The sequence below is a fragment of the Nomascus leucogenys genome, chromosome 10 (assembly GCF_006542625.1).
Source record: "Nomascus leucogenys isolate Asia chromosome 10, Asia_NLE_v1, whole genome shotgun sequence".
In the NCBI taxonomy this organism is placed as follows: domain Eukaryota; kingdom Metazoa; phylum Chordata; class Mammalia; order Primates; family Hylobatidae; genus Nomascus; species Nomascus leucogenys.
This window is the reverse complement of record NC_044390.1, coordinates 30,616,112-30,632,885: the sequence shown is the minus strand read 5'-3', so window position 1 is coordinate 30,632,885 and position 16,774 is coordinate 30,616,112. Positions and strand designations below refer to the sequence as shown.

The following is a 16,774-nucleotide window of genomic DNA, read 5'->3' as shown; positions in this document are numbered from 1 at the left end:
ATATATGTAGCTTATTCAAGAAATACAACAATAAACTCCAATTAGCAGACCTATACACACAGAAGAAACTTTGGCATTCTATTAAAGAATAAAGATAATAAGTATACATTTATGTTGAATAAAACCAGAATCTTTATATATAAATATATATTTATAAAAATGAGTATATATTCATTTTTAATGATTTCCTGATATAACCAAAGTTTCAATTACTATTTCTTCCATATCTTGTAAAATAAAGGGCTTTCTTCTGCCATACTAGTCTCTACCTATCTTTGGGATGAAATAATCACTTGCTCTTGCTCCTCTCTCTTTCTTTTTCAATTTTTTAAAAAATATCAGCATTATTTATCTATTTAATTTACTTATTTTTGGATGAATAACAACTTTATGTTTTTACACTTAAAGGCTGATGAAAAACCATTACTAATCTGATTAAAGAAATTCCAGCACTTCAGTTGAAAAGTATGGTAGGCCAGGCGTGGTAGCTTACACCTGTAATCCCAGTATTTTGGGAGGCCAAGTTGGTTGCATCATTTGAGGTCAGGAGTTTGAGACCAGCCTGGCCAACATGGCAAAACCCCATCTCTACTAAAAATACAAAAATTAGCTGGGCATGGTGGCATGCACCTGTACTCCCAGCTACTTGAGAGGCTGAGACGGGAAGATCACTTGAACCCAGGAGACAGAGGTTGCAGTGAACCAAGATTGCACCTGCACTCCAGCCTGGGTGATAGAGCAAGACTTCATCTCAAAAAAAAAAAAAAGAAAAGAAAACAAAGACATACAGACATACAGAAAGGAAGAAAGAAAGAAAGAAAGAAGAAAGAAAGAAAGAAAGAAAAAAGAAAGAAAGAAAGAAAGAAAAAAGAAAGAAAGAAAAAGAAAGAAAGAAAGAAAGAGAAAGAAAGAAAAAGAAAAGAAAGAAAAAAGTAGGGAAGTATGGTAACACTATACTTACTCATTAAATATTATCTAAGTGTTCTAAAGCACAACTTGAAAACATCCAGTATGAGTGCTGAATTTCAGTACAATGAATTCAAGACTAGATATACATGTTACGTGCATCAAGGCTAGATTACAAATTACCATGGTTGTAGTTGTCATCATTATCATTATCATCTTCTTAATGCTTCCTTTTCAATGGACTTGATGATCCACTGGCAATATTTTGTGATGACTCCATATTAGTGGTAATAAGAATGTTTTTGGACCTAAATAATGATTGATTAATTGGAACACTCTTTACTGATGATGTTGCAGAAATTGATACTTTTATAGCTGGAGTCTGTGAAGTGGAAAGCTGTACTGTAAACCTTGTTCCCTGTGAGGGACATTGGAGTCACTACTTTAGTTAAAACAGACATGATTTGTGGGGTGGTTGCGCCTAATGTAGGATTATTTGGTCTGCTAGTAACTGAACCAATGCTTAACCATGGAATTCTTACTCTTCCTGCAGAAGTAGAAATCTTTTTCTGTAAAGACTTAAGCCTATAGTTTGAAGCGATTAAGCAATGTCCGTTAGGATATTGAATTAGGATCTAAATATGGCTTGATTAATGGCAAAGGGGTTTAATTTCTTTGACTTGCAATATCTAACAAAAAAGCTCTTAGGGGAGAAGAGGTATTAATAAAAAACCTGTTGGTTGGTCAGCTGGTCAGTGCAACACTGGATTGCCAATCGCATATCATCTGCATCAACAGTAGCTTTCTTATAATGGCGTAAGTAAATTTCTGCCTCATCTAAAATTGTAGTCACACACCAGAAGTCAAACTCCAACATCTGATTTATAAATCTAAGTTCATACTTTGTAATCCTCATATCCTTCAGTATTTGTGCCATTATCTGTGCATCTTCCCACATGCTCTTGGGAGAGGGCATCTTGTCAGACTCCATGATATCTGGTGATGAGACTTCCCCAGCTAAATCACTCACATTAATGTATTCCATTTCTGATCTTGATGCAAGTTATTTGCCTAGTGTTGTTTTTCCAGACCCTGATGTAACGTGATGGCTCCCAGTGTCTTGCCTCCTGCCTTATTTTTAATTAATTTAAAATTCTTTTTAATTGACAAATAAAAATTGTATTAATATTGATATAACCTCAATGGAAAGCAATTTAGCAAAAGTTATCAAATTAAACATGTTTTGATTGGCAATTCAGATTCCAATAATTTAACCCATAAGAAACTCCTATGTATTTGTCCTGTACAATGTGATGTTTTGAAATACGTACGCATTCTGGAATCACTAAATTGAGCTAATTAACATATGCATTACCTCAGTAATATTGTTTTATGGTGAGAGCACAAAATCTACTCAATTATTTTAAAAAACACAATGCATTATTGTTAATTATAGTCACCATGTTATACAATATATGTTCAAAGCTTCTTCTTCTTATATAACTGAAATTCATACCCTCTGACCACACCCAATTTCCTGTACCACACCCAAACTTTCCCAGCACCTGGTAATCACCATCCTACTCTCTGCTTCTATAAATTCAACTATCATAAATGCCACGTATAAGCAACATCATGCAAAATTTATCTTTTGGTGCTAACGTAATGTCTTCAAGGTACATACATGTTGTCCTAAACCGGAATACGTTCTTTTTAAAGGATGAATAATATTCCTCTGGATACATAAACAACATTTTCTTTATCCTTTCATCCTTTCATCCTTTAATGAATATTTAGGTGGAATCTATATATTGGCTACTGTGAATAGTGCTGCAATAAACTTAGGAGTGCAGATATATTCAATATCCTGATTTTATTTCCTTTAAACTTATATACCCAGTGGTGAGAACACTGTATTATATTGTAGTTCTATTTTTAGTTTTTTGAGGAAACTCCACATTGTTTACTTAATGGCTACTATAACTTACATTTCCACCAACATTGAGTAAAGGTTCTATTTTCTTTATATCCTCTTGAACACTTGTTATATTTCACCTTTTTGATAATATTCATTCTAATGATATGAGATGAAATCTCATTGTGGTTTTAATTTGCATTTCTCTGATGATTAATAACATTGAGCGTTTTTTTCATATATTTATTGGCCATTTGTGTGTCTTTTTTTGAGATATGTCTATTCAGGTCCTTTGCCCATTTTAAATTCAGGTTATTTGTTTTGTTATTATTTAGTTGTTTGAGTTATTTATATATTTTGGATATTAACCTCTTATTAGATGTGAGGTTTGAAAAATATGTTTTCTTATTCCATAAATTGTCTCTTCACTGTATTGGTTGTTCTCTTTGCTACACAGAAGTGTTTTAGTTTGAGGTAACCCCTGCCTACTTCACCCTCATGCAGTTATCTCACCACAACCTGTAGTTAGAGAGAGCTAAAATTATTAGAGTGCAAGTAAATATATATGTATAGCAAGCCAAATACTTTTATTTAGTCCAAGATTATTAAAAGTTCTATAGGCACTTTTAGTACAAATAAAAATCTAGTTTCAACAATTAAGTGCCCAGTCTAGTGTCATAATTACATAAATTCATATTCTAAGTCTAAACTTCTTTCTCATTCACAACAGGACTTCATTCTCTCCCTGATTTCCTATCTTTATTTTTAGCTGCTTAAGGAATGGGCCATACATTCATCCTTCTATTCTTCAGAACGAGATACACAGCAAATAGAGATTTTCAGGATTGTGAGGATGAAAAGTGATGTATCCACTCCATATCAGAAATTCCATTTGCTTTCTTTCCCTTATCCTTGCAAACCACCACTGCTAATCACCACTATTAACCAAAACAACCACCATTAACAACAGCAAAAATACTTAACTATTTACAAATCCAAAAATTACTTGGTCAATACTTTTATCAAAGCTTGTTATTTCACAAGTAATTAATTGGCCAAAAGAATTTTCCTTTATAAGATACCAACTGTCAAAGAAGGAGAGAGGCTAACTTATTTGGAAGAGTTTGATAAAGTCATAGACGTTCAGTGTTTGGTTGCTAGATTTGTAGATTTAAAAATTTTAATGTACTAGTTCACTATGGTGATTCTGTCTTCCATGATCTACCTATGCCTACTACCTTTGCTTCCACGTTCAAAACAATGATGTGAATAAATGAATATTAATGTTTAGTAATCAGTGGGAGATGTATTTGACTCAAGTATTGACTTTTGCGCCGAGCTCTTAGTAAGGGAATCAGTACAGAACAATAAGGTAAAGATAATAAATAGACTTATAGAACATTGAAACAAGAAGTGTGGAATTGGTAAACATTTGTCAAGTTCTTATTATATGCCAAGTGCTGTTCTAGGTACCAGAGGTACAATGGTTAACAAAGCGAGCTACATTTCTGCTCTCATAGAACATAAATTTGAGTTAGTTGGGGAGATTGGCAGAAGAGGCAAAGAAATAAAGAAGACAATTTCAGAGTAATTCATGTTATGAAGGAAATGATGTAAGGAGGATTTCCTGGGGAAGTTTGTTTTTAATCGTGTATCAGGGGATACCTTACTGAATAACCGAGACCTGAAGGAAACAGCTACTCAATTTCCTCTGTGGACAAGAAGACTGAGTGGATAAGGGTTGGCTTATTTTATTTATCAAAAAATAAAAATAAAAACAGAACTAGGATTTAGGTTCAGAATTTCTTACTATTCTTCTGATTCATTTTCAGAATAATCGTGAAATATGAAATGGGAAAGAACTTACCTCAGGCCTTTAGTTCAACAAGCTCTCTGACCCTTTGCTGTATTGTATATTTCAAAGAGACATGCTCTTAGAGCTATTATAGTCTGATAGATTCTTTCTCTATCTAGAGTATTTCTTTTAAAAGAATAAGCTCATTATTTTCCTTGGTTATAGCTGGTTAAAGATTTACAAATCCTTTGCTCTCGATTTCGATATATTTAGGTTGGTTCAAAATTAATGCGGTTTTGGCCATTACTTTTAATATTTTGTCACCACAAGAGCCAGGCAAGTCACTACATAATTATGGCAGAGTTTTCCTTTCCATTAATCATAGTTAAATAGTCTTTTCCTAATATTATATATTAGTTTCCTTGATTGAGAATGTAATCTAGAATTTTCACTAATTCTCTGAGTGTCTTTTTATTACACATGACTAAACTCATTCATTTAGTCACAAACATGTATAGAGGGACCACTATGTGTAAGATAGAAGATAGGAGCTGAACATAGATAAATAAACAAGCTGGAAATTTTCCTGATCTCATAGAGCTTGTGCTTTTGTTTGTATACATTGATTTTGTTAGTATTTCAAAAAAATCCTTTGATTTTGTTTCCAGGTCTATAAGCATGTTTCTATGATTTACACCACAGAAGTGACACTTCCTTCCACATAAAAGTATAGGCTTAGAGATTATAACTCTGCAAATCACTTACTCGAATTTCTCATTATAGATATCTGCAACTGGATCCTGTTGTGTAAGTTATTTTAACAGGTAAGCCTTTTCCTCCCAGAATGATGAAACCAGATAGCAATGATAATGAAAATAAATGTTTATCACAGTAGTCACAATATGTGATTGATTTTTCTCTTATTTCAAAAAGCTAAACCACTGACTTTATATACTTTTTTTTGAGAAACGCAGTGGAGATCACGACAGTGTGTTTAAACACTCACCACAGTAACACAAATCAACCATATTCCTTCCTCTCACACATCATTATGGATTAGAAAGATGCTCAGGCTGCAGTGTCTCCACTGCTTATAACAAGAGCTTAGTATTTACAGAAGCATACTGTAAATTTGGTAAGAATGAGAAAATTTAAGGAACCCCACAAAGAGTGCATAACTTTTTTTTTTGAGACGGAGTCTCGCTCTGTCACCCAGGCTGGAGTGCAGTGGCGCGATCTCGGCTCACTGCAAGCTCCGCCTCCTGGGTTCACGCCATTCTCCTGCCTCAGCCTCTCCGAGTAGCTGGGACTACAGGCGCCCGCCACCACGCCCGGCTAATTTTTTGTATTTTTAGTAGAGACGGGGTTTCACCGTGGTCTCGATCTCCTGACCTCGTGATCCGCCCGCCTCGGCCTCCCAAAGTGCTGGGATTACAAGCGTGAGCCACCGCGCCCAGCCGCATATCTTTAGTCTAAGAACGTTACAGATATTTTGTGTGAACACAGTGGTAAAGTTAAAATAAGCTGTAATGATTCTCATGCTTAGCGAGGTCTCAGTGAAGTGTAACAACCTTCTTGGCTGATAACTTTCTTCAGATGAAAACTTCAAATGCAACTACTCTTAGAATAAGCTGCCTTCACAACTAGAGCTTCTTAACATCTGGTTTGTGGCTGAAAGCAAAGAAGACGAATGAGCCAGGCACAAAGGCACCGGGCCTCTGAACACAAGAGAAAGGACAGAGCCTGGGATCCGAAGATAAGCTTCCATTTCTCACAAGCTTTCCTGTTCAGCCATATGCTGTCTGCTGGAGACCAATTAGGCATAAATTCATGGCTAATGAAGACAGTAATCTACACTCTTTACCCATCACTGGTGAGAGGAAGGGACAATGACTGTGGTCTGGAATAATGTGACCTAACAGACTGCTAGCAGAAATGAGAGTTTTAGCATCTTATCATGTATGTAGGTTAAACATGGTGTCCCTTTGCCTTTCTTCTTCCTGGCCTATTTTGATGATGGAGTCTACCATTAGTAGATTGTGTCAATTGGTTTCTGTAAGCTTATAAGAAAGCTTGCTAACTAGCTTGTTTACTATTTAGAATCTCACTATTAGAGAAATTATATTTGAAAGGCATTTTAGCCAAAAGCAAGGAAAAAGAAGACAGTCTTGAAAAAGATGGCATTTAAATAAAAATGTGTTTAATTTGTCATGAATAGAAGATTAATAGAAGTGTTTTCTATTCCTAAATTCCAGCCGTAAATAGAACTCCTCAATTTATTTCTTTTATCTTTTCTACCCAATCAGAAATGAACAAATGACACAACAGGCTTTTTTTTTTTAAATCTATATGCCACTTGATTTACCAATATGGCAATTAGTTGAAAAATCTTTCTATTTTTTAGTTGTCTTATCTAAAGACTGTAGAAATGCTAATGTTAAAAATTATATTCTAAGAACCTAAATATTCAATCAGATTTTCTATATGCTAATAAAGTCTAATTAAATATTATGACAATGAAATGCTCTAATTATTTGTGATTTCTCAGTAGGTACAAATTTACTCAAATTTTCCTGCAGAAAGAAGTATATAATTCTATATTGTTAGCTGTTATTTACTCATTTCACTTATTCAGTATTGTTAGGTGCTAATTAGATCAAATACTATAAATGTTCCTTTCCTAACTTTAATGAAAGGATAAAAAAAGTACTAACTAAACATTACTAAATGCTTAGCATTCTTGTTAATTATTGTGTGAGAAAGATGTACAGATAACGGTCTCTTACTCCAATAATTTAAAACAAAATTGAAAATCCATGACTAACCACATGCAGTACAACATGGGATGTGGATAAAATGTATCTACCAGCTTTGTGTGGATAAATGGATTTTCTATTCTGAATCAATACTTTCAAAATGCAGCAATGGAAAGCAACAAAGTCATGAAGATGGTGGGAAAAAATCAGCATCCAAAATAGCCTCATTTTAATCTCCAAGTCGTGGATGATATATATCAACTGAGCTATAAATGTCTAGAATGTGTCAAGGTATCTGAGGTTCTTATCTATTTTATGAACCTCAGGAAACTGCCAAGGAAGTTGGCTTTTCAAAGCAGATTGGTATGGATTGTAATCATTGGAAAAATTGGTATAGTTGAGAAAGATCTTTTTTGGTATAATCAAAGTTGTGCAGGTTATTACAGCTTTGAATTCATTATAACATAAAAGTGCTAGAAAAAAACACCAATCTTGAAAAATAGTATCATAAATTTAACTCAAGCGTTCCTCCTGAACTTCAGAACCACAAATGTATAACGACCTACTGGACACCTCCAGATGACATTCTCTGGTAATCTCAAGCTCAATACGTCCAAAACAGAACTCATTATTTTTCTCTAAAATATGGTTGTCCTCTTCTGTGCTAAAATCCCAGTGAATGGTGTCACCATGCACCAAGTCACTAAAGCAAGAAACTTGTAATTTTAAACTCTTTACCTGCCCACATCCAGTCAATCATCAAGTTCTGTTTATGTAACTTCATAAATGTCTCTTGATTCTCTACATTGCACTCCTCTAACGCAGTCCACCATTAAATTTCATCTTGAGCACGGCTACAACCTCCTCATTTTGCTCTCTGTCTTCCATTCTGCACTTCTCCAATTCAGCCTTCACACAGCAGCCAAATAAATTTTCCTAAAACCCACACGGGAACCTGACATTTCTCTGTTTAAACCTTTGTGGCGCTTCCCATTGCCTTTGGGGTGTGGGGAACCAACCCTATATAATCTGTTTATCAGATTGCATAAATGAACCCTTTCCTTCATTTCTTATATCTTCTATCACTACACCAAAACAATGTACTCTGGGTTCCATCCATAGGGACTACTATCATTTTTTTTCTAAGGCTCTATGCACTACTGTGAATGATGATTATATATTAAGTCATTAAGTCAAGTTAGTGGGTCATTCTTAATAACTTTAAAATGAAAAAATTAGAATTTTAGTAATAAAATGGCATAAACCAGAAATATATTTTGCCACATGTATATACGTACAAAATGTTGTATATATTAAGCTATGTAAAAATTTTAAAATCATTCTACTAATTAATACATACTTAATCACTTTGAACCATATATATATCTTCGGCTTTAAATGGCCACCGCTACAACCATCAACAAGCACCTTCTTGAAACATATCTTCTTTTCTGCACATCTTTGCCTGGATAAATCCTACTCTCCATTTAAGTCTGAGCTTTTCTCTTACCTCCTATAGGACCTGAAACCTGAAGTTTCTTGGTACTCCTCTAACACAGTGCACTGCCAACTCAATAGTATTGTTGTATACTACATATATTTTTGAAGTAAAATGATGATATTATTGTTTTTTGTTTTTAAATTTTTTTATTTCAATAGTTTCTGAGGTACAGGTGGTTTTTGATTACATAGAGAAGTTGTTTAGCGGTGATTTCTGAGATTTTAGTGCACCCATTACCCGAGCAGTGTACACTGTACTTAATATGCAGTCTTTTATCTCTCATTCCCCTCTCAACATTACCCACCCCCAAGTCCTCAAAGTCTATTGTATAATTCTTATACCTTTCCCTCCTCACAGTTTACTCTCACTTATAAGTGAGAACATATGATATTTTTCTATACTATATTTTAATTTCCTATTTATATTAGATAATAATTTATAGGATGTGGACAAATATATCTTCTTATATTTTAACATATTCATCCTACCCCCTTTTATAGCACCTGGCACATTATTGTAAGTACTTAATAAATACATGCTGAATGAATAAATAAATTTTCTGAAAATTCTGGCTCATCCATCCTCTCTTTTTTGTTCCTGAGTCATAATATTCCTTTTTTTCATAATGTATTCTATATCTTCGTCCTTTGACTATCTAGAGTATAATGGTATTTTCTTATATTTTCAAATAAAAAATTTCTAATTGAATAATTAAAATATTTTAAATTGTTCAATAAAAATATGAAATAAAATAATTTTGTATTTAAATTACAGCTTTTCTCAATTTTCTGAGCATTACTGGCATGCATATTAATCTTCAGGGTCATAATATGAAATTTTATGAATCATTAAAGATGTGCACATGTGTGTAAAGAGATAAAGGAAAATAAAATAATATTACTCAATATATTAGTACTGATCATTTCATGTTGTTTTCTGAATGACAAAGATAAATCAAAATACAAAAACATGAACATTTCTGATGTAATATAGTTCAAGGTGACCCTAATTTCATGAGTTACAGAATATATTTGGATGGTGCTTCTATATTGCTCACTGTATACATTTTCCTAATTCTTGATTGCAAAAGCAGATGGAAAATGTTAAGACTTTATTTTATGGGAAATTAGACATTATAAACATAGCTCTAAAATATGTTTTATTTATTTAGAAATGTTCTCATTTAAGATGTGACCAGAAGGCAAAATTATTTTGCTGATATTTCAAACTACTTACTACTCTAAACATATAAAGTGATGCAAGTGGCAACGCCAGATGTGACTAATTATCACAAAACCACTTCCTTAATCTAGGATCTGGAAAAGTCTATAGCTAAACAGTTCTTATATTTGATATCTGAACCTCGATTTACACTGGAAGCTGTTACGAAGCAAAAAATAACACAACTCTAAAAATAATAGGCTCCAAAATCTAAAGGTAGAAAGACCCTTGTTATGGAAATAAAGATTAAGATCAATGTATTTATAATTTAATATTGGTTGAAATTTAAATTGGAACTGGGATGCTGAAATATTAATAACATCTAATTAAAATTTCAGAGAAAATTATATATCTGTTTACAGAATTATTTGAAGAGACATTGTGTAGAGATTACAATCCGTCAAAAAAATAAAGAAGAGGTCTAAATGTTACCATAAAATTTAAATTAAATCAATAGTCATTCTGGGCTCAGTCATCATTGAGGCTTTTTCTAATAAAATAAATCTAAAAATAGTAGCAATTCCTATGTGCCAAGACTTGGTCTTTGGGCTTTATCTATTGCTCCAGACAGTATCTGTTGGTTCTTTATGCCATTCTCTCGCTCCTGTATTGTCTCTGCACTACAGGATTAGAAAATTTCATTTCCCAGATGCCCTTGACAGCTGGGTTACTAATCTTGTCTGAGATTAAAAGGGGGAAAAATATGGGAAAGAGATGATGATAATACTTCTGGCTCTGGCATTGGTGGGTAAACCCAGGCTCCAGTAGCATATGCTGTGGTTTCAGCCTATGCATCAAGAGGAATGCAGATTTTGGGTTCCTATGAGCTCCCTGGTCACTTTTCAGATAATAATAATGGCAATTAAAATAGTAGCTGTTCCAGCAGCTGTGCTCCGGTGGCATCATGGGACAATGTGGTCCTTTCTCTCCTCATTCTCAAGGGTAGCAGCAGCTTCCTGCAGTTACTATAAATGTCTCTGGGTAAGGTCCCTATTGTTTTTCCAACCCTTTCAAAACATTTAAATTCAATTCCTTATATTGATTTCTAGTTCATTTTTAATATCTAGAATAGTTTCTATTTTATTAATAGCTTATTGTAGTTTCTATTAACTGGACATATAATAATAAATATATTGACTCATTTAATCTCTACACACTATGTTCTAAGATATTTTATTCACTCCATTATACAGATGAGAAAAGAGAAGCACAGCGTGATTGGATAACTATCCAGAGATTAGCCATCTGTTTCTAGCATTTAGGCTTTTAACTGCTATGCTATGCTGGTTAAACCAAATACCCTTATTCTATTACTAGGAGGTTTATTTCCACAAGATTGTGTGCTGGTAACCTTGAGATTGTGCATGTATATTACAGAAATCTACATTTGCCAAGAATTGAAGAAAATTAAGTTTGTATTCTACAGATGTGAACTATGCATGTACTAGACAGCTGAATTTGCTATATTACCTTAAATAATCAATCTTCTTTGACTTCACAATTCTATTTTTTTCTTTGTTTTAGCAGCTTTATTTTTATTTATTTATTTGTTATGTCAATAGCTTTAGAGGTACAATGGTTTTTAGTTACGTGGATGAATTGTATAGTGATAAAGTCTGGGTTTTAGGGTACCCTATATACCCTGATAGTACACATTTTGCCCAACAGATAATTCTTTATCCCTCACCAGCCCCCTCACACTCCTCCCTTCTAAATCTCCAATGTCCATTTTGTCACTCTGTATATACATCGTTTAGTTCCCACTTATAAGTGAGGACATTCAGCATTTGGTTTTCGTTCCTGAGTTACTTCTCTTAAGGTAATGGTCTCCAGTTGCAACTAAGTTGCTGCAAAATACATTATTTTCTTTTTTTATGCCTATTTTCCATTATTGCTTAAAAGTGAAAAGAAATTTAAGTGTTCAAGAAAATACAAGAAATAATTGCACTTATATCAGAAATTGCTTAGTCATTTTGTCATTTAAAGGGCAATAAATTGATAACATATGGAAATATAACTAAACAGAAAATAGAATGTACTTGTACACATTAACTCATATTTCATGTGAGAATTAACTATGTGAGATATTGTAAAGAAACCTCTGAAATACTTGTAAGAGTAAGTAAATGGAGCATGCTTTGATTTATCTAAGCAAGTACTACTTTAATGTAAACAAAGAAGTATGCTTTGTTAGTATTTTGTTATTTAAATAATAGACTCTATCATAAATGAAAGTCAGATCTATCTGTGAGAAATAATTTTAAAACTGTTTATATGATACGCAGAAATCACTTGTTGAAAGAATGTGATGAATACTGAAAAGCATAACTCTAAGAAGCATAGTGATAGAAATTTAATGTGGAGAATAACATCTCTAAAATAATATGAAAGAAAATTATGAATGAGCTATATTTTTTCAATCTCAGTAGCCATTTCTTCATTTATCCATCTACATAGTTGCTAAAACCCTACCATATGCCTATTAGTTATTGAAAGCCTTCTAAGTATCAATGACCTCAAACCCACATTCTTCAAGGTTTGATTTTCCCTATTATATACTGAGAATTCGTAGGAGGAGGAGTTTTATGTGTCACTTGAGTTCTCTACTTAGTAAAGGTCCCACGAAATGTCTGTGTCTCTCTGGTTCCATTGTGAGCCATTTCTTCCTTGGCTGCCCTTCACAGTCTAAAACCCTTGGACATGATCTTCTTTGGGTTATTTCTGAACTCCAAATTCTATTCCTTTGTCTCTCTCTATATATCGTTCTGTTGGTATCACTCTCTTTTCATTACTGTCCCTTTGTGCAGTAGTTTCAAAATCAGGAATTATGAGTGTCCAAATTTGTTCTTTTTCAAGATTGTTTTGGCTGGTTGGGGGCCCTTAAAATTTCATATGAATTTGAGCATCAAAATTTCTACTTTTATAAAATATACCTGTTGGAATTTTAATAGAGACTTCACCAAATTTGTAAGTTTGCTTTGGGTAGTACTGACATCTTAACAAAACTGATTCTTTCTACCCATGATCACAGAATGGCTCTACATTTATTTAGGTCTTTAAAAATTTCTGTCGTATTTGTTCTATAGTTTTCAGCAAATGAGTTTCTGACCTCCTTAGTTTAATTTATACCTAGATATTTTTTCTTCTAAATTATATTATAAATGGAATAACTTACTAAATTTCCTGTTTGGGTTGCTCATTCCAGCAACCCAAACTGATAACACAACTGATTTTTGTGAGTTGATCTTTGAAACCTTAATGAATCCATTCATTATTTCAAGTAGCTGTCCTGTGAAATCTTTGGGATTTTGCTATATAAGATCATGCTATCTTTTACTAGAGATAATTTTAATTCTTTCCTTCTAACTTGGATGCTCATTTCTTTTTCTTTATTTTTATTGTCTAATTGCTCATGCTAAAATGTCCAATACTATGTTGAATAGCAGCAGAGAAAGTAGATATCCTTATCTTATTCTTAGTTTTTGGAGAAAGACTTATCTTTCATCAAGTATTATATTAGCTGTGGGTTTTTCCTAAATGCCCTTTATTATGTTAAGTAAGTCCTGTTCTATTCCTGTTTTTCTGAGTATTTTTATCATAAAAAGAGTTTGGTTTTGTCAAATACCTTTCTGCATCAATTGAAATAATCTTCTTTTATTTTGTTAATTAATTTTCTGAAGTTGACTCACTTGTGCATTCCTGAAATAAACTCCACTTGGTCATGATGTATAATCCTTTTAATATGCTGTTAGATTCAGTCTGCTAGCATTTTGCAGAGAATCTTTGCGTCTATATTTCTAAGGGATATGTGTCTGTAATGTTCTCTTTTGTGATGTCTTTATCTGGCTTTAGCATCAGCATCATGCTGGATTCATAGAATGAGTTAGTAAGTATTCCCCCCTCTTCTATTTTTTAGTCGTTTGAGAAAAATTGGTATTCATTCTTATTTAAATTTATAATGGAATTCACCAGTGAATCTCTCTGGTCTTGGATTTTTCTTTGTTGAGCAGTTTTTGAATACTGATTTAATCTCTTTATGATTACAGATCTGTTGAGGTTTGCTATTTCCTCTTGAGCAAGTTTGGGTAATTGGTGTGTTCTAAGAATTTGTCCCTTTCAATAGGTTATCTAATTTGTTGGTGTACAATTGTTTGCAATATTTTGCTGTAGTCATTTTAATTTTTATAAAGTCTGTAAGATCTCCACTTTTATATTTTTTATTTTAGTTGCATTCTCTCTATTTTTTATTATTAGTCTAGTTAAGTTTGTTAGTTCTAGTTTGGAACACAGATGCTCCTTGACTTGAAATGGGATTCGGTTCTGATAAAACTATCATACGTTGAAAATATTATAAGTTGAAAATTGATTTAATATACCTAATCTAATGAGCATGGTAGCATAGCCTAACCCACCTTAAACATGCTTAGAACACTTACATTAGCCTACGATTGAGCAAAAATCATCTGGCAACACAGTGTACTGTAGAGTATCAGTTGTCAGGAGTCACCACTTGTGACAGTGTGGTTGACTGGGAGCTGCAGCTCACTGCCACAGCCTAGCAACATGGGTGAGTGTCATACATCATATTGCTAGCTCTGGAACAGATCAAAATTCAAAACTCAAAGTATGGTTTCTACTGAATGCGTATCACTTTTTCACCACCATAAAGTTGAAAAATCATATGACAAACCATTGCAAGTTGGAGGCCCTCTGTATGTGTTATTTCTGAATGTCTCAATTACATCAAATAACCTAGCTCTTGGGCCATGGTTTGAACTTGAGAGAAATATGTGTAACAGGAAAAAACAGGAAACTCAATTAGTCTTATACCGCCTTCACTAACGTAAGCTTCTTTGACATTAATTTTCAAATGGTTTTTTTGTTGGTAAAGTGGGAAAAAAGTGAATGAGAAAAAGGAAATGAGACAGGAATATTCCCAAGGAATTCTAGTAAAGAATACATGTGGGAGATCAGTTCTCTTGAGTCTGTTTGTTTCATATATTTCTTAAAAAATGAATATATAATGCTGCTGTAAACTTTCTTGTTCATGTTTTTTGATGGGCAATGCACTCATCTCTACTGGGTACATACCTAGGAATGCAAGTGCTGGATCACAGAGTTTGCATGTATTCAACTTTGATACTTCCAAGGTGGTTCTTCAGGAGCTTGCAGAAAAAATATGTCCCCAATAGAAGTATATGATTCCCAGCTGCTTCAGATGCTACCAACACTTATATATGGCATGTTCAGCTTTATCTTTAAAACTGTATCTATTCTAGTGTGTGAGAAGTGGTATCTCATTATGTTTTATCTTTTATTTCCTTGATGACTGATGATATTGAGCACCTTTTCAAATGTTGATTGTTCGTATATATGTTATCTTTTTTGAAATGCCTATACAAGTCTTTTGTCTTTTATAGCTTGGCTTTTCTCTTATTGATTTATAGAAGCCTTTATTCTTGATATAAGTTTTGTCACATGTATGTATTGCAAATGTTTTTCTCCTACTTTGTAATTTCTCTTTTCACTTTGTTAATGGTATCTTTCAATAAACTCCCATTGTTCTCTTTTAATTTAATAAAGTATAATTTATCAAATTTTTCCTAGTGTTAATGTTTTCCTTAACGTTTTTCATGTCCTATTTAAGAATTGTGTTCAAATTGGGCAGAAACTAACTTGAGAATCCTGAAAGAAAATTAGCATTGAGGATGAGATAGCCTTTATTTTAGTAAATATTTCTTATATTTGTATTATTTCTCTTTCTATTATTTTTATAATGCTTTAAGAGCACGGTGCCATAGAACTTTCTGAGATGATACATTGTTCTTATATTCACTATCCAATATGGTGGTCATAAGCCACATGTGGCCATGAGACTTTGAAATACAGTAATGCAATTGAAGAAATGTATTTTAAATTTTACTTGATTTAAATTAAATTTAAATATAAATAACTACATGTGTCTAATGGCTACCATATTGCACATACAGCTTTAGAAACTTTTGACTTTCTTTTCCAGTTGACTCCTATTTCACCTTGTGAACTTGATTGCAATTTAATTTTATCACCAATTTAAGAATAAGAAAACAGAGGCACATAGAGAATAAGTAACTTGTCCACCATTGTAGTACTGTTAATGAGTAGAGTCTGGAATCAAATCCAGGTCTATCTGATTCTGGTCTTGTTTTAAAAACCATCAGGGCCGGGAGCGGTGGCTCACGCCTGTAATCCCAGCACTTTGGGAGGCCCAGGCGGGCGGATCACGAGGTCAGGAGATCGAGACTATCCTGGCTACCACGATGAAACGCCGTCTCTACTAAAAACACAAAAAATTAGCCGGGTGTGGTGGCGGGCGCCTGTAGTCCCAGCTACTCCAGAGGCTGAGGCAGGAGAATGGCGTGAACCCGGGAGGTGGAGCTTGCAGTGAGCGGAGATCGCGCCTCTGCACTCCAGCCGGGGCAACAGAGCGAGACTGCGTCTCAAAACAAAACAACAAACAAATAAACAAACAAAAACCATGAGGAGGCGGGGAGCAGCGGCTGACGCCTGTAATCCCAACACTTTGGGAGGCTGGGGGGCGGGGTGGATCACCTGAGGTCAGGAGTTTGAGACCAGCCTGACCAATATGGTGAAACCCCGTCTCTACTAAAAATACAAAAATTAGCCAGGTGTGGTGGCAT

General features: G+C 33.8%; 1 pseudogene; it reads right to left on the bottom strand.

The window, feature by feature from the left end:
- Nucleotides 1–1,078: 1,078 nt before the first annotated feature.
- LOC100590150 lies at nucleotides 1,079–1,897 on the bottom strand (annotated as a pseudogene).
- Between the last annotated feature and the right edge of the window lie 14,877 nt (nucleotides 1,898–16,774).